This window comes from Emys orbicularis, chromosome 2 (genome assembly GCF_028017835.1).
Source record: "Emys orbicularis isolate rEmyOrb1 chromosome 2, rEmyOrb1.hap1, whole genome shotgun sequence".
NCBI classification, from domain to species: Eukaryota; Metazoa; Chordata; order Testudines; family Emydidae; genus Emys; species Emys orbicularis.
In genome coordinates, this window is record NC_088684.1 from 276,697,725 (window position 1) to 276,724,651 (window position 26,927).

The 26,927-nt window shown below is 38.9% G+C and overlaps 1 protein-coding gene across 1 annotated transcript in view; it reads right to left on the reverse strand.

Annotated features, from left to right (window-relative positions):
• The window catches only part of ZMYND11 (zinc finger MYND-type containing 11), a 157,671-nt gene extending 131,385 nt beyond the window's left edge, over positions 1-26,286 (reverse strand). Inside the window, exon 1 of the mRNA XM_065397685.1 lies at positions 26,095-26,286. The gene's annotated coding sequence lies outside the window, so the exon portion shown is untranslated. The remainder of the gene's footprint in view (positions 1-26,094) is intronic.
• Positions 26,287-26,927: the final 641 nt, after the last annotated feature.

Sequence of the window (26,927 nt, forward strand, 5' to 3'; positions counted from 1 at the left end):
CAGGGATGGCAATGATAGGGGCAGTGTGGTCAACAACATTGGTCAGTGATGCGTAGTCAGATGTGTTTTTTCTACATGCTGTTTCATCTGAGCCTCTCCCCGCACTGAATCAGGGATGTTAACTTATAGCACCTTCCTCAAACAAGGCTGAGGATGGTCTTGTGGAACCCTGGCCAGCTTTCAGTTCAATGGACACAACCCAGCCACACGTGTAAACTCCAATACAGAGAAAAACAGTGTGAGCAAATTTTCACTCTTTGGCTTGTCACTCTTGATGAGCCAGTAGTAAGCCTCCGAAATCAAAAGCAAAGGAGTAGAGACTGTCACTAAGAAACCCTGCCAATCTGCCAAAATCTGGCGCACATAGCTCAAGGATCCTGTTAACAATTTCAGGTTTTTGTTTGTTTGTTTTTCTTCTGTAGGTTCAGAGCTCTTAAACAGGAAGGACTGTAAAAACCTGCCTAAAGTTAAGGACATAGATCAGAACAGTGGCTACAGTACTGGATTGGGACCCAGAAGATCTGGATTCTATTCCCTGCTCTGCCATTGACCCACTGGATGACCTAGACAAATCACCTCACCACTCCATGCCTCAGTTTCCACAACTGTAAAATGGAGATAACAATACTGACCTCCTTTGTAAAGCACTTGGAGGTCTATAGATAAGAGCTGTTATATTTATTATTATTGGGAGTACCCTATTTATTATTATTAAAGGTTGTAGCCTCACTCACTCTGCTAGTGACTGACAGGTCTGCCCCCTAAACCCAGAACTGGCTGCAGAAATGCAGAGTTGACTCATTATTTAGAATCTGTGGACCAATTTCCCTGAAGGAAAGGGGAAATTGCTGACAGCATAGGAGAAAACAGTGAAACTAATTATATAAAGAAAATGCAGCAAGGGGCAGATTTTCAAACGTTTTAGGTGCTTAAAGATGCACAGAGGCATCTCGTGGGATTTTCAAAAGCACCTAAGCAATGTAGGTGCCTAACTCTCATTGACATGAATGGAAGCTAGGTACCTAACTTGTTGAGGCAATTTCTGCATCTTTAGGTCAGAGCCTTAGGAGCATGGAACCCCAGTAACGAGCGAGTGCTGAGAGAATGCGGAATCAGTCCAGGCTACACTCGGCTGATGCGGCAACTCATGGTGTCGGACGCCATCAGATGGTCGAGGGACATCTACATAGAACACATCATCGGACATCGACAATACCAGGAGGGATCAGCTGGAGTGCCGATGAGAAGCGCAGTCAGGAAAGTTACATACTTTCCTCATGGATTGTATTTTCTAAATGGACAACCAACCTAATTCTCAATTACTGAGGGACAATCTCCACTCATTGATATATTTTGCTTTCCACAACCAAATCTCTGTGCAATTTTTCATGAGTGATGTACCCAAGTATTCGGTTTCTAATATCTAAACTGTATTGTTAAATCTATTCACCTAAATTTGGGTTATTGCTGATTATGTACTCTATGTATCATGACTTTAAAAATAAACTTTGTATTTGTGGATAATCTAAGCACTATACCCAGATGTACAGACCTATGTATTATATAATTTTTTTAACATAAGCTTTAATGAAAATTTTAAATCTGTGGACCTTCCTGCACAGAAGAAAAGGGGAAATTGCTCACAGTGTAGGAGAAAACAGTGAAACTAATTATATAAAGAAAATGCAGTAAGGGGCAGATTTTCAAATGTTTTAGGTGCCTAAAGATGCAGACAGGCACCTCATCGGATTTTCAAAAGCACCTAAGCAATGTAGGTGCCTAACTCTCATTGACATAAATGGAAGTTAGGTACCTAACTTGTTGAGGCAATTTCTGCATCTTTAGGAGCTTAAATACCTTTGAAAATCTGCCCCCAATTAAACAAACTGAAAAGACAAATAGCTTTGTTCTCTAATCGTTTTTAGTAATCTTAGGTTACTTGTAATCATATTAGGTGAAGTATTTTTAGACAGAAATGTGATTTCTAAATTGACAGGGTCTGTTCTAAATTGACAGTGTCTGTTCTAAATTCTAATGAAATCCATTGCTGGTAATTTTTTTTATTAAAAACGTTTTACTTAATCAGCATGTCACTATTCTGAACACGTTTTCTGTTCAAGCCGTTTAAATTTACAGTTCAATGTAAAATATACAAATGTTTCCTGAGATCATCCAGTTCAGATCGATAAATCCAGGATCCAGAAATTAGTCCTGTAACTAATGTGGCAGCACTCTGTTTTGCAGTGCTGACAGTTCAGGATCCAAAGTCCTGTCAATGATGCTTGATGGAAGGTGGGGGGGGGGGGGGGGCGGGGAGAGAGGGGATTGTTACAATTTTAGATAATAGAATACAGACGCTCCCGGGGTTACACAAGACCCGACTTATGCAAATTCGCACTTAAGGAAAAAGTTCCATAAACCAGAAATAGGATTTTTGAGTTGCGGAAATTTTTGCGTAACGTACAGGTATATGTTTCCAATTTACGCAAAATTCGAGTTACCAAGGCTTTCTGGAACGGAACGATTGCGTAAGTCGGGGGGAAGTCTGTATGTTTTATGGATTTGATTCAGCAACAGCTGAGTAAAATTCTATGGCCTGTGTTATGGAGCAGGATGTCAGACTATATCATGAACAATGAAAAGAAGACCACCAGCTTTCAAAACTTGTGTTTTTCCTAAATTTATCTTTGGGGTTTGCATTGACACCCATCACCACAGAATCTGGACAGTTTGTAGATCCATGTATTTAAATGGGAACAATCATCTACTCTGACCTCCTGCATAATACAAGCCATAGAACTTCACCCAAGAATTCCTTCAGTGGAGTGAATTATTCTCTACTATGTAAGTCCCATAATTTATGGTTGAGCTAGAGAATATGTTCTAGACATCCAATCTATATTTAAAGACAACAAGTGCTGGAAAATTTACAGCTAATACATTGGTGCAACATCCTTAGTGGACTTCATGAAGTCATTGGCTCTTCTGCCATTCCTGGTTTTGGGAAGCTCTGCCTCAGGTAGGTCAGAGGTACCAAACTCATTCAGTCCCAAGGACCAAATTCCATGTTAAATTATGGCCAATGGGTCAGGGTATACATTAAGACTGTAGACTCCTCTCAATGCACAGTAGTCTCCCACTGATGTCACTGGGAAATTCAGAGAGAGATCAAAGGAAACCTGGTCTTTATATAGTAACTAAATTCTTAGGTATTTGGGAATTCAGCCTCTTACTGTTGCATTCAGCATCACTCAGGAAAAAAATAGGCTCCCCTTTATTGTAATATCTGCCCTACTGAAATATCTGCCCTCTGTTTCTGTTCCTTCCCCCATTTTCAGTTCTTCTCCCTCTTCCCAGTCTGTCTCCCCTTTGCATTTCCCTCCCTAAAGCAACTCTCAATTCCAATCTCCTCTTGTGGGCTTCATTCCCACCCTCTTCCCTATTCCAACGGAAAAATTATCAGCACTAAATCAGTCAATATTGACACTGAAATGGCAGCATTGGATTTTGGAACTGACGCCCCAATGAAATTATTAGTACACAAACGATTTCACACTTCTCAGTCATTGTTTCAGGCTGTCTGTACACTCCAGCATATGTCACTCCAGCAATTACTCTGGGTTCACAGAAGAAAGTTTTTCTTCACAACTATTAGGGCCAGTTACTTCCCTTAACAAAAGAAAAGAAAAAGGAAGGAAGCAAGCAAGCAAGCAAGATTTTGGGCAACCTGAACATGTCATGGAAGCCACATAGGCCAGGTCTACACTACCGCGGTAGTTCGACAGCTGGCAATCGAACTTCCGGGTTCGATTTATCGCGTCTGGTCTGGACGCGATAAATCGATCCCGGAAGCGCTCGCCGTCGACTGCGGTACTCCAGCTCGGCGAGAGGAGTACCGCGGAGTCGACGGGGAGCCTGCCTGCCGCGTGTGGACCGCGTCTGAACCGCGGTAAGTTCGAACTAAGGTATGTCGACTTCAGCTACGTTATTCACGTAGCTGAAGTTGCGTACCTTAGTTCGAATTTGGGGGTTAGTGTAGACCAGGCCATAGATACAAGAAGAACAGGAGTACTTCGGATGCATCTGAAGAAGTGGGCTGTAGCCCACAAAAGCTTATGCTCAAATAAATTTGTTCATCTCTAAGGTGCCACAAGTACTCCTGTTCTTTTTGCGGATACAGACTAACATGGCTGCTACTCTGAAACCTGTCATAGATACAAGAGCAGGTCAAAACTTGGAACTTACACTTTACAGGGAATTTTGACATTTTGAACTATGTTTTTGTTCCAGATCATTAAGGGTGGTTGCTATTTAGTGCTGGTTAAAACCTCTTATCTTCTTTTCTAGGTCAAAGTGTCAAACTGTTCAATTGCAACACAGTCAGAAGCCACTAATCTAGAAAACATAAGATGTTTCAATCAGCACTAAATAGCAACCACCCTAATGATTTTTAAACTAAAATACTATAAAAATAAAACAATATAACAAATTAACAATATTTTGAGTATTATATTAGGTCATTTTGCAGAACAGGACGTGTCAGTAGAAATGTGTACTATAATATGTCATGTTACATGACATGACATGACGTAATACACTATTGACATCTCATGAAATAATGAAAAAATAATGAGTGATATGAAAACAGAAAATGAAATAATCCTTGAAATGAAAATTTCACTTTGGAAATTTCAAAATTTTCCCTAAACAATTGTTGTTTTTGATAAATTAACACTATCCTGTAAAAACCTGTTTTGGCAAAAATTTCATTGAAATCTATACAATTTTGGAGAATGTTTTGATTTAGTTGAAATAGCATTTTTCGATGGAAAAGTGTTTCAACAAACAATTTCCAACCAACTCTAATAAATACATCAAATGGGCCAGGTGCAGCCTGTGAACTGTATATCTGACATCCATGGAGTAGTATGTTACGTTTTTCTGTCATTCTAATTATGGGGAGAAACCTTTATAAAAGAGGAAGGTGGTGCAGTATGGTCTAATGGTGGATTAGCCTATATTCCTCTGTAAATTAATTCCACAAATTATAAATGATTACGGCTATAAGAAAATTGTGGGCTGCAATTTTGTTGTGGCAACCACAACAGTAACATAGACTGCAACTTTTTATAGTTACTGCAAATTAGAGTGGCATTGTGACCTTGTGTGCCAGGCTGCAATGTCACTTATTCAAATTTGGCAACCTGTTTCTATTTTGTGTGTATATGTGTTTGGTTTTTTTAATGGAAGTTGAACTGACCACACCAAAACCACAACTTCAACAAAACTATGGTTGCAACTTTTGAACCAAAAAAAAAAAATCACAACTTTCTTAAAGACTTACAAATAATTTATTAGTATTAATTAGTGAGAGTTAACTCGCAGCTTTAATTGCTCCTAGTTTTTCTAGTTCAGATGCCAGAAATAACCATAATTTCCTCAGTTCAGCCCCCTCCCCTTCTCTCTGCATGTGTCAGGATTTTTTTCCCCACCCAGTTGTTGCTGAAGGAACACATATAGCAAGTTGTTCCTGCTACTATTTAAACAAGAGTCTCTATAAAACAAACTGAATAGCAGATCATGCAATCAATCTTTGCATATAGAACGGGGCGTTCTGTGCCAGAAATTGATTGCCATGTGCAGATCTGAGATAGCCTAAATCCCATTCACATGCCTGCAACACCCATATAATTTGACTTTTTTTCTTGTTGATGCATGTGTAAAATCATATCCAGCTCATGCATAAAGCTATGGATCAACCCACTGTCATTAATGTGCACCCTATGCAAAAAAACAGCATACACATTTTAAAATCTTAGTTTCATAGAAATAATATTTGTAAGGAAAAGAATCAAATAGTTTTAAATATAATACAGGAATCATTTCACCCACCAATGAAATATAGCCACCATCCGCGATACAACGTATCATCTGCTTTACAGTGCACACTACACAACAATTTAGGTCAGTAAGTGAAGAATTTTGTGAAGCTTCTTCTACACATTTTCAAAGTACTCAGTAACTACACCACTGCACGTATACCTACATTTCTGCCTTCAGCTCCTCCAGCTCTATATAAGTTTCTCTCCTGACTGCTTCTGTCTCTTTTTACCTCTATGCCTTATTTCATGCCTGTTCCTTTTACACTTCGAAAAGGTCCCCATGTATGTTATGCGCCCTCCTTCTTTTACTTCAAAAGCTCTGAAAACCCACCTGTTCTGAAGCCTATTCAAATATGTGCCACTTTGCATTCTTTCTACTGAATCCATTCATAAACACAGACTGTAAATTATTCAGGATTGGGATTTTGGTTTTTGTTTAGCATGCACTATTGTTTTATAAACTGCCATGTACATATGCATTGCTGGGTAAATAAATAACAGTAATAATATCCAGTTGAAATTGCAGAGAGAACTTAGGTAGGCAGAATGTAATTATACAAATTGGAACTTGGCCAGGACACCAGGGCTAACATCCCTATTCTTGCAGAAAGTGTCAGGGGATCTTTAAAACAGCTGTGATTAGTCAAAATGCTTTACATAACTAAATAAATATATACTATAAAACAGAGTTTAGAAGTATCTATCACTGTTTCACTATCTAACACGACTGTGAAGGGTGCTGAGGTCTCAGCAGCAGCTGCCATTTTAGTGATATATCCCATCACACTTAGGTGGTAGTCTGAAACACAGGAAGTGAAGGTCAGCATTTAAATTCAGGTGAAAAAGCTACCGTAAAGCTTGACATTCTTCCAGAAAATTGGGGGTTCCTTTAACAATAGCCAATAGGCAGTTCTGTAGGGATGTTTGGCAGTCCAGATAATTTCATTAATTCAGTGGAATTTAGAAGAAATGGTCAAAATGACAAGGCTGTAATTTCAAACAGTGAAGAACACTTTTGTTTCCTAAGTTTAGCAACAGAAATGTGAATGTATTTCGCATTCTTTGTAATCTTGTACATAATTTAATGCATTTGTTTGGTAATATTCTGGACATCACAACCACAAGGGTGTCACATTGGACAACTGATACTTGTTACTCTTCCAAATGTGAAAGTCTCCATTGTTCAAGCCACGCCTTAATCAGTAAAACATACTTTCAGCTGAAAATACACAAACTCTCACTCTTGATGTCATTCAATAACCAAAATCTCCCAAGCCTATTTAAAGAAAGATTTTTCCCACTAGGCAAAATGTCCAAATATATCAGTCATACTAAAATTTACTTTTACTACCACCTATTTCTTAATTTCTCTAGCCACTTGCTAGTTAGCAGGCATGAACCTCTGTGTTTAGCAATTGTTTTCTTCCTCATCCCTTATCTTCTGGAGTTGCAATCCCCAGTTCAAGTCCGTTTTCTAGTAGAAGCATGCAAAAACTGTCTTGACAGATCTTCCTGATATCACATATCATAAATGAAAGTCAAAACAAAACTACATACTGGATTTGCAGTCGATTAATACAATGAAGCAGCAGAGCTGTTGATATAATACTCATTGGATAATATGATGAATTTAGCAAAATATTTCAAGTGAGATGGACAAGGCTATGTGACCACAGATATATAAGCAAACTATTTTGTGTGAATGTGACCTAGACAACACTGAATGTAAAGTTGGCTCTAAATACCCAATAAATCTTTCATTAAAAAAATATTTTCAGACCTTTTAAAATATAAAAACCAAACAAGGCCATGCAAAGAGATACTTCAACTGAAAAATCAAATCTCTCTCCCTCAGTCAGATAAAAACAGAGAATTGTTTTAATCTGGGGTCCATATAGGTAGTTAGAATATAATGCTTCTGTGGAAATGAAGAATTCCCTCCTTCTGCTCTCTTTAAAGTGCTTCCACACTGTACCTGAAACAAGTGAAACCCCCAATAACTTAAACTGGCATACCTCCTGTTTATAAAGGTTATTATGCAATCAAGAGAAGAAATAATACTAGGCCTTTGCAAGATGGCTGTTAATCATCGTTAAAGGAGCTGTGTGTCCTCTTAAAAGAATGCAGAGTCCCCAAACCTATTGTCCGTGTAGGTAACTGTAGAAAACTAGTTTGGAAAGGATGGGGAGGATGAATCAGGATGGAGGCTGATAACAGAGAGGGGAAAACATCTCTTTAGAAAGCTATGTGATGCTGATAGGCAGATCTAAGTGATCTGAGTGATATTGCTTTCCAGGGATGCAAAGATTCACTTTTCCTTTTCTCTCTCTGCGCTATGCTGAAAATGACTTATCTAGATTAGCTTCTGAGTAGTGTAAATCTGATATATTAAGCCAACAGTTTCTTTTGTTTTGATTCCATTTTCTCTGTTTGTAGTAACAGAGAAATGGGGGGATTATGGGAAGGCTCTGGAGGACTAGCAGCCTCAGTTGTTGTCACTGCATACATAACAGGGATAGAGACAAGCTCATTTGAAGCAAGCTAATTCAAAGTCTCCCTATAAGACCAGCCCCCTATAAGATAGGTGCCCTGATTGCAGGCACAAGCAACATACTGAAGAGGTTTTGTATATAGGGTGTGTATGTGAATTAATGGGAACAATTGATCCAAATCTTAAATTAAATCTCTAGTAAAAGCTATGTCTACACTGCAATCAACCTAGGTGGTTGGTACTGGGTTAGCCTAGTCCTGCTGTGAACAGCAACAATGCAAAGTCCTACCCATGTTACTGTGTCTCCCCTGTTTCTGCCAGGGTGGATAAAAATCAATGATTTAAAAAAAAAAAATCAAAAAAATCAAATTTTTTTGATAAAATGCTTTTTGAGGAAAAATCCTATCTAAAGATACTTTTAATTAAGATACATTATAGCTCAACAATATCTCATCATGGAATAGGGATTATAAATTCTAATTCTATAGTATGAGACAATATATTCATGTAATGTTTAAGAAAAGTTTTGTAAATGAGTTCCAATAGTTCATGGATTAGGGACCTAATTTTATGGGGTTTCAGGGGCTTCCCTATAGTTTATTTAGGTTAATCTTTCTATCTACCCAATGGGACTCAATGCTCAGTCTAGAAGATACCATCAGAGATGCTTAGTTTTGCAGTTCTCAAACTGTGGATTTGTGTCTCCAGAGATAACATGCTTGTTAACAGCAAAAATGTTTTTAAATAAATAAATAAATAATATATAGAAGGGAGAAATAAGACCTCAACCCTATTGTCCCGCTGCAAATTTGAGTACACAGAGTCAATCCCTTACCGCTCTCTAAAAGTACAAAGTTTCAAAAAGTTCAATGAATAGGAGATCGTTGGGGGCGGAATAGATCTGGACAAGGAGAAGAAGTCTGGAGAAAAATGTGAGAAGGGAGGGACAGACAGTAGAAACAAAAGTGAAACTGTTTGAGCAGCATATTCCAGAAGTCTTGAGGTCTTTCTGAGTGTAGCCTTCATTGATTTGAAATCTACCATACCATTATCTCACTAGAAGGGAAAACCTATAACGGCAGCAGGCTGTAAAAGAGACTCAGTTTGGGAATAAGAACCATTCAAGAAATATATGTTTGCTGATGATGCTTTAAAGAAAGTCACACCAGTGAACTAGTAGAAGTCACTTAAGCACTTGGATTCAAAGTCTGTTGAAGTGATAATCTCACTTTTAACAGCAGTAGCTTCTTCTGCCAGTGTAGAAAGAATATTTTCTTCCTTTGGACTAATTCATTCCAAATTGAGAAATCGTTTGGGACCTGAAAAAGCAGGAAAGCTTGTTTTTCTTTTCCAGATTATGAACAAACAGGAAAGTGAAGTGAAGACAACTGAGTTAGCTGGAGAAGCCAATATTTTAAGTTTCTCATGTTGACCTGGCTGACAAAGTCGATTTAATTTTTGGTTTGTTTTTTTAAAATATTTCATTTAACTATTTTAGTTAAAAACAATTTTAACAAAAACAAACCTGATTTTAAAAAACTTGAACGTTTAACTAAATTCAAAAATTCATATGTTTGTTTTGTTAAAATATTATATGTTTGCTGTTGAAGAAAAAAATCCAGAATCGCGCTGTTAAACAACAGTAGAATATCATTTACTTAAACATTTTTGGATGTTTTTCTACATTTTCAAATACATTGATTTCAATTACAACACAGAATACGAAGTGTACAACGCTCACTTTATATTTATTTTTTATTACAAATATTTGCACTGTAAAAAAGATATTTTTCAATTCACCTAATATAGGTACTGTAGTGCGATCTCTTTATCATGAAAGTTGACCTTAAAAATGTAGAATTATGTACAAAAGAAGCCCTACATTAAAAAATAAAACAATGTAAAACTTTAGAGACTACAAGTCCAATCAGTCCTACTTCTTGTTCAGCCAATCGCTCAGACAAACAAGTTTGTTTACATTTGAAGATAATGCTGCCTGCTGCTTGTTTACAATGTCACCTGAAAGTGAGAACAGGCGTTTGCATGGCACTGTTGTAGCCGGTGTTGCAAGGTATTCACATGCCAGATGCGCTAAAGATTCATATGTCCCTCAATGCTTGAACTACCATTCCAGAGGACATGCGTCCATGCTGATGACAGATTCTGCTCGATAACGATCCAAAGTAGTACAGACTGATGCATGTTCATTTTCATCATCTGAGTCAGATGCCACCAGCAGAAGGTTGATTTTCTATTTTGGTGGTTGGGGTTCTGTGGTTTCCGCATCAGCGTTGCTCTTTTAAGACTTCTGAAAGCATGCTCCACACCTCATCCCTCTCAGATTTTGGAAGGTACTTCAGATTCTTAAACCTTGGGTTGAGGGATGTAGCTATCTTTAGATATTTCACATTGGTATCTTCTTTGCATTTTGTCAAATTTGCAGTGAAAGTGTTCTTAAAACGAACACGTGCTGGGTCACCATCCGAGACTGCTATAACATGAAATATATGGCAGAATGGAGATAAAACAGAGCAGGAGGCACACAATTCTTCACAAATTTAATTAACGCATTATTTTTTTAACGAGCACCATCAGCATGGAAGCATGTCCTCTGGAATGATGACCGAAGCATGAAGAGGCATAGGAATCGTTAGCGCATCTGGCACGTAAATATCTTGCAACACCAGCTACAACCGTGCCATGCAAATTCATAGATTCTAGGACTGGAAGGGACCTCGAGAGGTCATCGAGTCCAGTCCTCTGCCCTCATGGCAGGACCAAATACTGTCTAGACCATCCCTGATAGACATTTATCTAACCTACTCTTAAATATCTCCAGAGATGGAGATTCCACAACCTCCCAGGGCAATTTATTCCAGTGTTTAACCACCCTGACAGTTAGGAACTTTTTCCTAATGTCCAACCTAAACCTCCCTTGCTGCAGTTTAAGCCCATTACTTCTTGTTCTATCCTTAGAGGCTAAGATGAACAAGTTTTCTCCCACCTCCTTATGACACCCTTTTAGATACCTGAAGACTGCTATCATGTCCCCTCTCAGTCTTCTCTTTTCCAAACTAAACAAACCCAATTCTTTCAGCCTTCCTTCATAGGTCATGTTCTCTAGACCCTTAATCATTCTTGTTGCTCTTCTCTGGACCCTCTCCAATTTCTCCACATCTTTCTTGAAATGCGGTGCCCAGAACTGGACACAATACTCCAGTTGAGGCCTAACCAGCGCAGAGTAGAGCGGAAGAATGACTTCTCGTGTCTTGCTCACAACACACCTGTTAATGCATCCCAGAATCATGTTTGCTTTTTTTGCAACAGCATCACACTGTTGACTCATATTTCGCTTGTGATCCACTATAACCCCTAGATCCCTTTCTGCCATGCTCATTCCTAGACAGTCTCTTCCCATTCTGTATGTATGAAACTGATTGTTCCTTCCTAAGTGAAGTACTTTGCATTTGTCTTTATTAAACTTCATCCTGTTTACCTCAGACCATTTCTCCAATTTGTCCAGAACATTTTGAATTTTGACCCTATCCTCCAAAGCAGTTGCAATCCCTCCCAGTTTGGTATCATCTGCAAACTTAATAAGCGTACTTTCTATGCCAATATCTAAGTCGTTGATGAGGATATTGAACAGAGCTGGTCCCAAAACAGACCCCTGCAGAACCCCACTCGTTATACCTTTCCAGCAGGATTGGGAACCATTAATAACTACCCTCCGAGTACGGTTATCCAGCCAGTTATACACCCACCTTATAGTAGCCCCATCTAAGTTATATTTGCCTAGTTTATCGATAAGAATATCATGCGAGACCGTATCAAATGCCTTACTAAAGTCTAGGTATACCACATCCACCGCTTCTCCCTTATCCACAAGACTCATCATCCTATCAAAGAAAGCTATCAGATTCGTTTGACATGATTTGTTCTTTACAAACCCATGCTGGCTATTCCCTATTACCTTACCACCTTCCAAGTGTTTGCAGATGATTTCCTTAATTACTTGTTCTCACTTTCAGGTGACATTATAATTAAGAAGCAGGCAGCATTATCTCCCATAAATGTAAACAAACTTGTTTCTCGTAGTGACTGGCTGAAAGAGAAGTAAGACTGAGTGGACTTGTAGGCTCTAAAGTTTTACATTGTTTTGTTTTTGAGTGCAGTTATCTAACAAAAAAAACCTACATTTGTAAGTTGCACTTTCATGATCAAAAGATTGCACTGCAGTACTTGTATTAGGGGTGAATTGAAAAATACTATTTCTTTTATCATTTTTAAGTGCAAATATTTGTAAGCAAAAATAATATAATGTGAGCACTGTACACTTTGTATTCTATGTTGTAATTGAAATCAATATATTTGGAAATGTAGAAAACAAAAAATATTTAATATATTTCAATTGGTATTCTATTGTTTAACAGTGCGATTAATCACGATTAATTTTTTTAATCATGATTAATTTTCAGTTAATTGCGTGATTTAACTGCGATTAATCGACAGCCCTATTAAAAATCAAGCTATTTGTTTGATATAGCCTGTTTTTCTTTCCTATTTGCTTTCTTTTCTGCATTTTTGTACAACGGAAAGCAGAGAACAAATTTAAAATATTGTATGACTATAGCTATTATTATTATTATATTGTACTTAGCTTGTGTTTTTCTTATTTCACTGTAATTGATATAGTTTTGTTTTCTTTACTTAATAAAAAGAGTTAATACTTACAAAAACAGACATTTAGAAGCTAGTAAGCCAGATTTTATAACTAAACTACCCAACAATGTCCTATAGGTGTCTTACCTAGCTGCAGTAACTTTAAACAACCTAATTGCTGGATCATTACAACTTGAATGAAAAAGGCTGAAAGCTTCTGCAAGCCTAAGATTTTACAAAACCTAAGATATTAAAAGAAATAGTTTTCATAATATTTTATTTTATATTTCACTGAAAAGAGGTGTATTTGATTTAAACATTCCCCTTACAACTGTTTGCAACACAATACTGCAGCATTGTTCTAGGGTAGGGGGACTAATGAGTTAATTTTCTTTGCCCAAACACAGGACTAGATTCTGCACCTCACACACTGAATAACCACAATGAAGAAAACAACATAGTGAGGTACTAGTCAATGTGAGTAAGGGTGGTAGATACTGGTCCCTAGTGAACTTCATAAAGCAGAAGAGATTAACATTCAGTTTTAAGCTCATGTGTGAACATTAACACTGTTGAATACTATTTAAAATATATGATCTTTTAACTCCTTTACCTTCATATAATCATTCTCTCTCTCTCTCTCTCACACACACACACTCACTCTCTCTCTTCCCCCACGCCCGTTTCACACCCCTGCAGGTACCTATGACATACCAAATTGTCTCCTAGTGTAAACTGATGTTGCTATATTGAAGCCAACAGAGCTGCACCAATTTACATCAGAATCTGGCCCTCTTTCTCTTTCATACGCACTCTTCTTTGACACATGCACCTGTATTGTCTTACACAGGTACACTTCATACCAGAATCTTCCCTTCTTCCTGTCACACACACTTCCAAAGTTTGATTCACATACGCCAGACAACCACTATACTCCGCCATTAACTCACTACTCAAATCCTCCCAACTCAGTCACACACTGAATGAAAGCCAGGTGTCTTCTGTTCTTTCTGAACCTGGGGAGAGGACTGTGGAACGGGGCTGGAAGATACTGGGCCTGCAATAGGTGGCTGCAAGGCAGTGGAGCAGGGGTGTTCTGGAACAGTATTCAGGTATTCAGGGATGAGAAGGGAAGCAGCTTGGCCCAAAAAAGGATTAAAAAAAAATACACAAGCTTTGGAAAGGAGAGAAATCCTCATGCTTCAGGACAGAAGCCAACTATTAGGGATCAGAATGAAATTTTCCCTGGAGGGAAAATTTTATTCCATACCTGCCTACTGCAAAGTTTTGTTTTTTTGTGGGGATTTTTTTGGTATCTTCCACTGAGTTTCCTGCTATTGGCCACTGTCTGAGAGAATACAGGACTACCTGGCATGCTGGTCTAATTCATTATGGCAATTCCTATGATCTTATGGAAGAGGATTCAGGAAGAATCGCTAGAGTTCACTCCTCCCCCTGGGCTCAGGAGCCACTGCATTCACTCCCTCTGCTTTTGAACTGGGCAGGGTAAATACATAGTGCTCTACAGTGCAACAACAACTGCTCTCCCAACAGCTGCTAACTGCAGCTGATTACACTTGGTTCACATTTTTCAAGGTTTTCTTTACAACCATAAAGGCTAGAAGCCTTAAAAAAAAAAAAAAAAGTAGCTTACGCCTGGCCCACACCTAAAACTTAAGCTGACCTAGCTACATTGCTCAGAGTTGTGAAAATTTTCATACCCTGTGCGACGTCATTAAGTAGAACTCACCCCCTGCCCCACATTCACCTAGGTCAACACAAGAATTCTTCTGTCAACCTAGCTGCTACCTCTTGGAGTGATGGATTTACTACAGCAATGGGAAACACTCTTCCATCACTGTAGTGTCTACACCAGTGGTTCTCAACCTGTGGCCCACGGACCGCTTGCAGCCCAACCAGCACACAGCTGTGGCCCATGTGACATCCTCAGGACCATACAGGTAGTACACCTCTACCCCGATGTAACACAAATTCGGATATAAAGCGGTAAAGTAGTGCTCCGGGGGGACCGGGCTGCACACTCCAGCGGATCAAAGCAACTTCGATATAATGTGGTTTCACCTATAACGCGGTAAGATTTTTGGCTCCCAAGGACAGCGCTATATAGGGTTAGAGGTGTATATATATTGTGTGCATGCAGGCCACATAACACACATAGAGAGCTGAATATGCAGCCCACAATGGTAAATAGGTTGAGAACCACTGGTCTATACTATAGCACTACCTTTAGAGTCTGCAGAAGTTGATGCCACTTGTCCCCAGAGAGCTGGCGAATGGGGTTTTGCAAGACTGCTCTATTATAAACAATGTTATTGTAGTCGTGTTTGTCTCAGGCTATTAGAGAGACAAGGTGGGTGAAGTAATATATTTTATTGGACCAAGCTTGTCTCTCTCACCAACAGAAGTTGGTCCAATAAGAGATATTAGCTCACCCATCTTGCCTCTTTATTATAAACAACTCAGATAAAGAAAACTAATATGGGGTGGAAGATCTATTGCTTTCAGTATATGTGGAGTTCATTTCCCGCTAATTCATCCTGCTTCCCCAAGTGGGAAGGTGTGAACAGCAATACTAGATCTCATGCCTGGACTCAGGTAGGATCTAAGAGCTTGACCCCAATCAGGAAACACTATAAAGAATCCCCGTAGTAGTCAGAGAAGTGGAAAGGGGGCTGACAGGAATGTGACCTGTGGAACTGAGGGGAAAGGTAAAGCCTCTTCCTAAAAGTACTTTCTTTAAACCCATTAACTTTGGGGCATTCTAAGAATAAAAAGATGTGAGAGCTCTACAACTGGAAGATGCAGTTATTGGATTGTTGGTGGTGACGCCTACCGCCCAGCAGGAACAAACTGATCCCCTCCTAGGTGGGTAATAGTATAGAGCATGATGGGTGGAAGTGATTTGAACTATTGCCTTTCGTTCAAATTAATTGTCCATAAAAATACAGCAATCTTCCCCCTACCTCACTTTTTTTCATTGTATTTAAGTAAATGTAAAAAACACAAGGTTTTTATACTTGCACCAGTTTTCAAGAAACCCATCACCCTGATCAATGAGACAAAGTCCTCTCACGGCAAAGGTACCTCTCTTCTTCCCCCCACCCTCCTTGTTTTGTTTGGGTGGGAAGAGAAGTTTTTAGAAAGCTTTTGTGGGTGGAATAAATACTTTATATTTCTCTCTTATTCAGAAATGATGCTATTCAAGGATTGATTTTTCACTGAGCCATGTTATCTTCAAATATCTGCTGGCACAGACAATAATTCATGATGAAACATCTAGCTTCCCGAAAGCTGCTTCAGGCATTTAGCTCCTAGGAGTGACCTAAAGCCTAGACAGCATTCAGATCAATTTAAAGGGACAGTACTAACCTGGGTTTTATGACACTCACTAACCAAGAAATAAAGATGAAGAGAGCAGATATAGTGAGATCTCAAGGGACTGTGAATGAGGTAAAGTGCACTTTGTCTCAGAATAAAATCGCAAGGTGGAAGGAATGGTGTTGTTTCTGAACTCTTTATGGAAAATAAGGCCCAATTCTGCACTAAGATCCACACACAAGTGGTAGGTGAACCACTTGTAGCCCATATTCAGCATGTATTTTGTAGGGTGGTTGGATGCAAGCGTCCATCTATTTTGAAGTTTTGAAGTAGTGGGGATAAAAGCGCCAGAATTCAGGTTATTGTTGGAATGTGTAATATCCTATATCCGTACTGGATGTTATTCATACAGTATCAACTGTGAAGATATTTGAGTATTAGTTTTACTTTGACTTAGCTGTTCATTTCCATTTTTTAAATTCTTAAAGTTTATCAGTAACATTTCTTGCAATACATATGTTTCAAATTTATTTTTAGCTAGTAGCCTTAAAAGGTAATAATCTTTGATCTGTCAATAGGGGCAGCCATCATAATAAAAGGCATATCAGTAATCCAGGGACTTTGAAATCAACAGGACCACTCCTATAGTAAGTTGCTACTCAAAATGCATAAGGCTTTTAGAATCTTGCCCACAGTTAAGAAACACTTAAGGCTGAAAGTGTTTATAAAGAGTCTACCTAAAACCAAGAAAGTACTATGATTTCCATTTTTCTACCTAAAAAAAGTGTTAAAAGCATGAATGTCTAGAAATTCCCTCTTGTGATCTGAAATTATATATTATTAGATGAATACAAAAGAAATATTATACTATTTAATTAATGCTAAAGATTTCAACAGTAGTTTAGTCCCAGGATACATTATGATAAGTCAGGTTTCTGCTGGTGTGACACGTTGTTCAAGCTGTAAGATATTTTTATGAATAAAAAGCAAAGCACTATCTTTGTGATTACAGAATCTGTTGACTATATGGTATTTTACATTTATTGACCAGACTGTGCCTGGCCCAAATGAGGCTGAGTAAGAAGTTCCCCACCTGAACTACTGCATTAGAGCTCCCTAGATTTTGGGTCTGAGTGCTGGCGGAAGGGCAGGTGCCTCTACCCCGATATAACGCGACCCGATATAACATGAATTCGGATATAACGCGGTAAAGCAGTGCTCCGGGGGACCGGGCTGCGCACTCCAGCGGATCAAAGCAAGTTCGATATAACGCGGTAAGATTTTTTGGCTCCCGAGGACAGCATTATATCGAGGTAGAGGTGTACTCTCCTTCTTCTTCCCTCAGAGCAGGTGGGTAGAGAGGGCTGGAGCCTTGTTTCCGCCTCCATTACTTTCCAGCCAATGAAACTGAGATTGCACAGGGGGTGAGTTTGCTACTTCTGGTCAATTGCCATGAACAAAGGCAGAGCAAGTGATGAACTAGTCACATTTCCTCCCTAAAGCAACTGTAGTTTCCCAACATTATTTACTAATACTTATATTGCTTATTTAAAAAAAAAAAAGTAACGGAAAATTGTATGTTAGTTATAGCATACTGGATATAGAATCCCTTAAAAAGGAAACGGGATTTTATATTCATAATAATATGGTCTTAACTTTACATGAATTTATACAAATTATAAGGAGACAAAAGGTGTGGTTAGGGATTGGTATGTGTAACTTTTATGGCATGACAGTAAGTGAAATAGGAATAGAAGGCATGAATGAAATGGCCGCATTTCAGTGTTTCGGTTTTTGGAGGAAGACAGTCTATGGAAATTTTAAAAATTCCAACTGTTAGGCAGCCTCCATTGATACACATTTTCAATCTTAACTAATTTCCAATTAAGTTTTACTTTACTAATTTTCTATATTTACAAATAATGTAACTATGTATGTATAATGTGTACAGGTTATAAAACATTTAGAAAGACAGATATTAATAAAGAAATATAAAGTAAGGAGCCAGAGAAAACATACAATTGACTGAAAATGTAAAAATATAGGCAGACCCTGCAGAAACTTATGTACATGATACACTTTAATCATGTAAGTTGTTCCCTTGAGTTCAACTGGACTCTCACAAGCTTAAAGCGAAGCATGTTCTTAAGTCTTTTCAGAATCATGGTGACAATTTGTACTACTAAAGGTAGACTTCCAGGAAACACATACATTCTATTGGAAAGTAGTTAAAGATGAAGATAATGTCATCTTCATAAAAGTAAAAAAAAAAAAAAAAACCCACAGAAAAAATGACAAAAACTACTGTCATTTTCATATAGTACTTTAGTTGTATATAAAGCTTTTAAAATATTATTTTAGTTGTTATAAAAATACAGATTTTTGTATTGAGTATGGCCCCAATCCTGCAAACATTTATACATGTTTAACTTTAAGAGTGTGACTAGGCTCACTGATTACATGTATAAGTCTCTGAAGCATCAGGGGCTCTGGTATCAAGGGGTAGCCGTGTTAGTCTGTATCTACAAAAACAACAAGGAGTCTGGTGGCACCTTAAAGACTAACAGATGTATTTGGGCATAAGCTTTCGTGGGTAAAAACCTCACTTCTTCAGATGCATAGAGTGAAAGTTACAGATGCAGGCATTATATACTGACACATGGAGAGCAGGGAGTTACTTCGCAAGTGGAGAACCAGTGTTGACAGGGCCAATTCAATCAGGGTGGATGTAGTCCACTCCCAATAATAGATGAGGAGGTGTCAATTCCAGGAGAGGAAAAGCTGCTTCTGTAATGACCCAGCCACTCCCAGTCCCTATTCAAGCCCAGATTAATGGTGTTAAATTTGCAAATGAATTTTAGTTCTGCTGTTTCTCTTTGAAGTCTGTTTCTGAAGTTTTTTTGTTCAATGATTGTGACTTTTAAATCTGTAATAGAATGACCAGGGAGATTGAAGTGTTCACTTACTGGCTTATGTAGGTTACCATTCCTAATGTCCGATTTGTGTCCATTTATTCTTTTGCGGAGGGACTGTCCGGTTTGGCCAATGTACATGGCAGAGGGGCATTGCTGGCACATGATGGCATATATAACATTAGTGGATGTGCAGGTGAATGAGCCCTTGATGGTGTGGCTGATGTGGTTGGGTCCTCTGATGGTGTCGCCATCAGGGGCTCTGTAATTACACTTGTACCATCCATTAGTTGTTTTCAGATATGAAAACTATTATTATAATACAGTGCCCTGTGATTATATTTTATGGTACACAGTTCCTTTGGTTGTGAATATGTCCTCTTTGTTGTAAATGCAAACTCTCTGTGATTTGCAATTAGTTATTGGGACATGAATCTTTTGTATTGATTACTGAAAAGACAATTAAACAAAAACACGTTAGATTAAATCCTGGCCCTACTGAAGTCAAAGGAAATTTTGGCACTGACTTTATTAAAGCTAGAATTTCACTCACCGTCCACAATAAAAAAGAAAGAGGGTTCAGTTCTCCAATAGTAGCTCAACTCCTTTCAGATGAGCACCTCGATGTATTGCAGGATTGATCCCGTAATGTGAATCATAGGAGAATTACAGTTATCAAAAATATCACTTAAGAGAGCAGAACTTAGCAGAACTTGAAAACTAACCATTCAGGGTTAAAATGTTCTTCTGTAGTATTAATAAGTGTGAACATCTGCTGTTCCCTAAAATCTCTCTCACGCTGAGGAGTCAAACTCACCCTCTTCCTGTGGTTTTCCTTTATTAACAAAGAAAGGAACAATAAGATAACAAAATTCGACTTAAGCTTCTGTGCAGACTTGGCTACTCCTTGGGTTTCTGACAACACACCTTCTATAACAGTACACAAATAACTACAATATAACAACATGTATGTCCAAAAATAAACATTCTGCTACAAAATAAGCATGAGGATTGTTCATAGAAAATTAGAAGGATTAGACAACTAGCCAGGAAATAATAAAACTATCTCTTCCAAAAATTCAGATTCTTCAAAATAGAGTTAAAGCTATACTTTTCATCTTTTTCATTTCATTTACTTCTCTTTCAGCTTACTACTATGGCATGTTACTTTTAAGTTTTTAGTCAGTCTCTCAACTCCATTTTGTTTCACTTTATTGCTACTCCAACAACAAGATCCAGTAAAACTTATTGCTGGAAGATAAGAGTTATTTTGCTAAGATTTGTGAACTAAGTACAGCCTACCATTAATTGTTCCACCCTGCTCCCATCAACCTCTCTTAAAAAGAACAGATAAGAGTGTCACACTGTAAATCCTGGAGACCAAAGTACAAAATCTAATTTTCAGCATGCCACTTTTGAATACTACACCTATCAGTAGACTCCAGAATTTGTAACTAAAAATGTTCTATGGTAAATTAGCTAATTTTAAGGTAAAAAAAAACCCCAACATATACGTTAGTATGATTCCCTGTTTGTGTAGGTCTTTCATAGACCAACAGGGAAGAGAAAAAAAATTAGAATAGGAAAATGCTATATAAAACTGGCAGGTGGGATAAGAGGCAGATATAATATCTAAACAAAAAAAATATTATTTTTTGTTGGTAACTGACTAAATTTCAAGTTGACAGTATCCCATTAAGGGGGGGGGGGGTAAGGGGGGGACGGACGGGGGACCTAAGACTGATTCTAATTCTCTGCCGCTGAAAAAGTTCTCCTATAGACATGTATGATATTAATTTTGTACTATGCTTGGCTTTCGCCTAAATGCCAATGAAATGGATTTTACCACTGTAGATTTTTATATATGTAATACCAAAATTAACTGTAAGAATTTTTCAAAATAAAAATTTTAAAATATTCTGTTGCTTGTATAAAATAATTACTTCTTTGTATTTTGGAATCATTTGTATTATTCTCCTGCAATTGCGTCCAAGAGTTTGGGTTTCTTTTAAAATTCCACTATACTACTGTAGATAAAGATATAGGTATCTACAAAAAAGATACAAGAACTGCAATTCTGAAAAATGGTAAAGGAAGGAGAAACTGAAAAAATAATCAACTTGTCTCCTTTGCTAGATCTTGCAATCATTCTGTATACAAACTCTCAGCAACTTCACTGGGATTTACCTTCATAGAATAACTGCAAGATTGGACTCTAAAGGGATGTTACCAAGGTTGCTAGGCCTAAAATTAGACCTTTGATTTGGGTTCATGGGTGTGTCACAGCATCTCTCCACTATTCCTGCTGTGCTCTTGTGGGCAGCCTAAAGAATGCTGCTCTCAAAGGAGAAAAACAAAAATCAGATGTTACTAAAATAGAATCAAGTTTCAGCACTGCACAACTTTATTATTTTAAATTAATTCAAACTCTAATTGTTTGCAATTTAATGAAAGTATTTACTAACAAGGGGGGAGGAAGGAGGCAGTCTTCCAATGACACACAGTAACTACATGTTAGGATAGTTTTAGATATCCATTTAAACATCTTGATTAAATAACCAGGAGTTTATTCACTTCTTTTGTAACTAGGACATTGCTAAGAATCCGTAATATAGTCAAGAGTTTGCTTGGCTTCATATTAAAAATAACTTGTCAATAGCTCTGCATGAAAAAAACCATTCTAGTTGTACATTCAAAGTAATAGCTAACAAATAATTTAGGATGCAGTATTGGTCATACTGAAATCAATCAAAGCCACTGCTTCCAATAGAAGATTTATACCTAGTTTAAAGCCCAATCTCACAAACATCAGCAGATATAACCCCAGATTCTGCCATGAGATGCACTTAGCAGACCCCTGAAATCCAAAGGACTCAGTATAGATGTAAGGCCCACCTGTGCAGAGTAGGGGTCATAGTGCTTACTATATGCTGTGAGACGTCTCACTAACATTAGACTACTCCCAGTTACATATATTATACCAGTAGTAAGTGTTTCCAGGGCTGGACCTTTTAATTTGTAACACTTTAAAACAATTTAAAATTGGATTTAAAATAAAATATAATTTACACTCTTATTTTGCAACCAACACAGACTGTAAAAGTGCATTTTTCACCAGCTTTTTAAAAATTGATTTATTTAATATTTTAAAAAATAAATTTCTTTGGATTACAAGCCTCTTGCAGACTTACTTCCCCAAGACTTATCTCACTAGAAAATTCCCTCCAAAATGGCATATTGTTTCACAAACTCATGACTTTGGAAAATATGGCCTGCAAAGTTTATAAGACAAACTGACAGATCTAACTACAGAACAATAAGTAACTCATTTAGGAATCAAGTGTAGATCCAAATTAACAAAAGTCTTCCAGAACCTGACAAAAACAATCTTGCCGTTAACGTCTTTGTTCGCAATTGTTAGCACAAGCAACCCTGACAAACTAAGATGTATGGACTACATAAAAGATGACACGTAGCGTTGCCAAAGTGCCAAGGGCACCACGCTCCAAGTATCATAGAGTGTTCAATTCTGACTACCTTCTGAGACTCTTGAAAAATCCATCTCTTTGAAATGCTTGTAAAAGAAATAACTTCAGATTGCACTCTTGGCTTACTACAACAGAGGAACCCAGACAAAAGGGGAACACAGAAACCATAATTCTTATAAAGTCAGTTTGTGGAATAAAAAATGTTAATTAGTATTGGAACGCTCCTAAACCTTCATTGCAAGGAGAATGACTAAAAGAAATCTCATATTACGTACCAGAAGAAAAAAAATTACAACCAGGAGAAATTACTGAACTGAAACTCTACTCTACACAAACTACTATTCATTTACTGAGTACATGGAGGGAAAGGAATTAGCCCCAATATACCTGAATATAAACACAATCCTTGCTGAAGAACAATCATCTATCTAGACTGGTTCAGGAACTTAAACTCTAAAAACGAAACACATCTGTGGAGTAATTTTTGACAAATCTGAAATTTCATGGGTAATATTCACTGCTAGTGTCAACGGTTATAGCTTAATTAATATCAATGAATTTAATTTCATAAAATTTTATATAAAGTGATGTACATATATTTGACAGTGAATTTTGTCCACAGATTGACCACCAATACATCAACAAAGCAGCCATCAGATAACTCTTTCAGTCACTCTGAACACAGATTAAAATTTATGACCAAAAAAATTAAATACTCTCATAACATAAACAACCCTGTGAGTTATTGAGACCTCCATCAAAAAAATCCACTCAAAACAACAATAATTTATCTAGCTATAGAAATTTTGGGATTAAATGTGAATTATTCTGAGTACACTTTCACTTCTTATATAAAACAGCAGTTAGCAAATGCTTTACTTCCCTAAAGACTTTCTGTAACATGCTCAGAATGGCTGGTAACAAAATTGTGTTTAAAATGTGTGAAGAGAGACCTGGTCCTTTGTGCTGAATGATGAGGGACAAGAAAAACCTCAAGAGATTGCAACCTGAACCACAAATTGCTTTTTCTGGCCCCCAACCCTAGTTGTGTAAGAGATTCCCCTCAAGGAATTTCCTTTCAAAGGAACACCATAAAGTTCAATAAAAACAGGCTTCACAAAGGTGGGAGAAGTTTTCTACCTTCCTCTTGTCCTCTCCAGTAGGGTATTTTAAAAACTATTTTATTATATTTTTCAAGTAATACAATCAGTAAAGTGTGAGAGGAAGAGACTATTCTGAGATGTTAAAATGTCAAACTATCACTGAATTATACAATACCCAGCACTGTATTCAATATTTGATTTTTCAATATGTTTCTAGGTTTCTCAAGCCTGGTTCTTTACTACTAGTGTCTTTTAAGTGCTGTTCACTACTTTGCATTTGAACAAGACCAAACACACTTAATGATAGATTCTGAGTGATTTTCAGAGACAAAAACTGTGAGCTCAGAAATGTCACACAAAGTTTCCCAAGTCCCTAATGTCACTATTCGACATACTGACCTGTGTCTCAAACTAAGAGAGAGAGCCAGGAAAACATAATGAAATACCCCACTATATTTCTGCTTTCCGTACTCTACATAAAGATTTGCTTCTCCTTGCACACTTTCACCTCTTAAATTTAAAATAAAAAAGGGAAGGAAACCTGGAGAGTCCTCTGGCAAATCTTTGAGACAGAAGTAGAGTCACCACTTAAGTCAATGCTGTTGGAGGCTGAAGATAATTTGGAAATGAAGTTTTTTTTTAAATTATTTCAAATTTCCTTAGAACCTGGGCTGTCAAGTTTCGAGCAATACTTCTCAGGTGAGGAGACTGAGTAAATCATTTCTGAAGAGGGAGGTAGGGAGCCGCACAAAGATACGAGCCTGTGGGTGGCTGGGTGAGCTTCTCCACTCACATATGGGAAACCAGAGACAATCCCCCCAGGCCCTACTACCCCAAAAGAGCTAGAGCAGACACTGTGGGAGGAAGAAATCCATCCAGCAGGTGGGGAAGGAAAGTGAAGATGGGGAAGGAGCTGCCTGGGGCTAATGAGCATCTGGTCAGCAGGGGGCTTGGGGAGCAAGGGGCCTGTCTCCTGTTAGGGGGAGCAGGGGATGTAATCCCCACCCCTACCCCATTCCCTCCTTTAGGAGACAGTTTGAGGGTGTAACATGCACCTTCCCTGCCCATGTCTGCCCTAAGGGGGGAGCTAAAGTATCGCCGCCCCTCCTTCAGGGTTTACCCTACATGGGGAGCGGGGTTTTTTCTCTCTCCCCCTCACCCCCCAGCGTCTGCCCTACAGGGGAAGAGGGAATATCGACCTCCCTCCCCTCCCCCGCGTTTGCCCTACGAGGGAAACTCGGGGGGCGGGGGTACTGCCTCCCCCCAGCGTCGGCCCTTCGGGGGGAGGTGGGGATACAGCCCTCGCCGCCCCCCCCCCATGTGCCCCCTACAGGGGCTTATTCCCCCCCACCCTACCCGTGTCGCTCCTTCGGAGACAAGCCTGCAGAGCAGCTGCCATTATCCGGCCCAAGCCCCGTCTCTTAGCAGGCACCACCCCAGCGACAGACACAGGCGGGGCTAGGGGCAAACCAGGCGCCTTGCGTGTGAGGCCGGGGCGGGGGGTAGGGGCTGGGGCTGGCCTGCGCCACACCCCGCTCGGCCTCTCCTCTCACTCGAGGCCCCGGCTTCCCCGCAGGCCCTCGTGGAAGATTCGGGAGAGGATTTCTCGTGCTTCCCCCCCCCCCGTTTCCTTCCCTCCCCCAGTTGCACCCCCCAGGTTATATAGTGTAACTTCAGTGGGGGGTGGGGAGGCGCAATCCCAGCCCTTTGCAGCTGAAGCCCATGGGCGGGGGGCGCTTTGTGAACGAGAATAAATAATAGTTAATATCCCCCCCTCCCCGCGCTCGTAGTTTCCCTGCTCGATTTCCAAGCTGGCTGGGAAATTATCCTCCCCCCACGCCAACAACGAACAAAATCCTACCTTGCCCCCCTCCCCCCCCCGCAGCTCCCCACATTTTATTAATTATTATTATTATTGCCCCCTCCCCATTTACTACCCCCCCCAGGCAGGATCCCCCTCCCCTACAGAGCAGCCCTTTCCCTGCCCCCATCTCCTCGGATCACTGTACAGATTTTGTAGGGTTTTTTTTTTTTAAGGCGCCATGTTTATAATCCTCCATCATATTAAAAAAAAAAAATCCACCCAGCACGAGACACGGTGTCTCCTCACCCCAAAGGCAGGGGGAGAGAGACAGAAACATCATCCACAGGGCTGTAAATTCAAGCCCCCCCTCCGCACACGAACCCCTCCTCCCCAGACTCGAAAGTCTCTCTCACCTTGTGCTGTTGCTGCTGCTTCTGCTGCTGGAAGGGGGGGGGAAGGGAGGGAGAAGTTAAGCCAGGGGAAACTTTTCAATCGCTTCCCCAGGCCGCTGCTGCCTCCTCCTTCCACATATTTTTCCCCCCCTCAGAGTTTTATTGTGTCTGAATATTCTCTCCCTCTCCTCTTCTGTCTGTCCACAGTTAAGGTTTCTGGGGTAAACAGGGTTTAGGATGGTGCCAGGGATATTTGGGAGAAGGAGAACTCTAGTGGTGTCTGCTGGAGTTGCTGTTTGTTTCTTTTTCCTTTTCTTTTCTTTTATTATAATAAATTTAAAGCACATTCTTAACTGTTTATTAATTATATATTAGTTTTTAGATCATAATGTTAGGCCACGACCCTGCAGTGAGCTTATTGGAGGATCAGGAAGTTAGAGGGAATGTACATTAACCAAGGCAAGATAGCATGCACACGATCAAAATACAATCTAGAAATTCTGGACAAAATTTTCAGAAGGGACCACTGATTTGGGACACCCAAAAACTGAAGCATGCAAAATCCATCACTACTCTTGAAAATTTGGCTGCGTACACCCAGCTATGGTGTGATTACAGAATCTAGCTTTTTAATAAATAAATATTATCACTGGGTGCATTTTGTATGTAATTTATAATATTTAGGGATATTTTGTGGTTTGTTTAGATATAATATAGTAGATCTTATGGGGTGTCAATATTAAAAGAATATTTAATGCTTGTGTAGGCAAATACATTCTAATTTTCATGTACATTAGAAATTACATAACAAGAAAGAAAGAAGCCTTGTAATTACAGGTTTGACCAGCATTTCC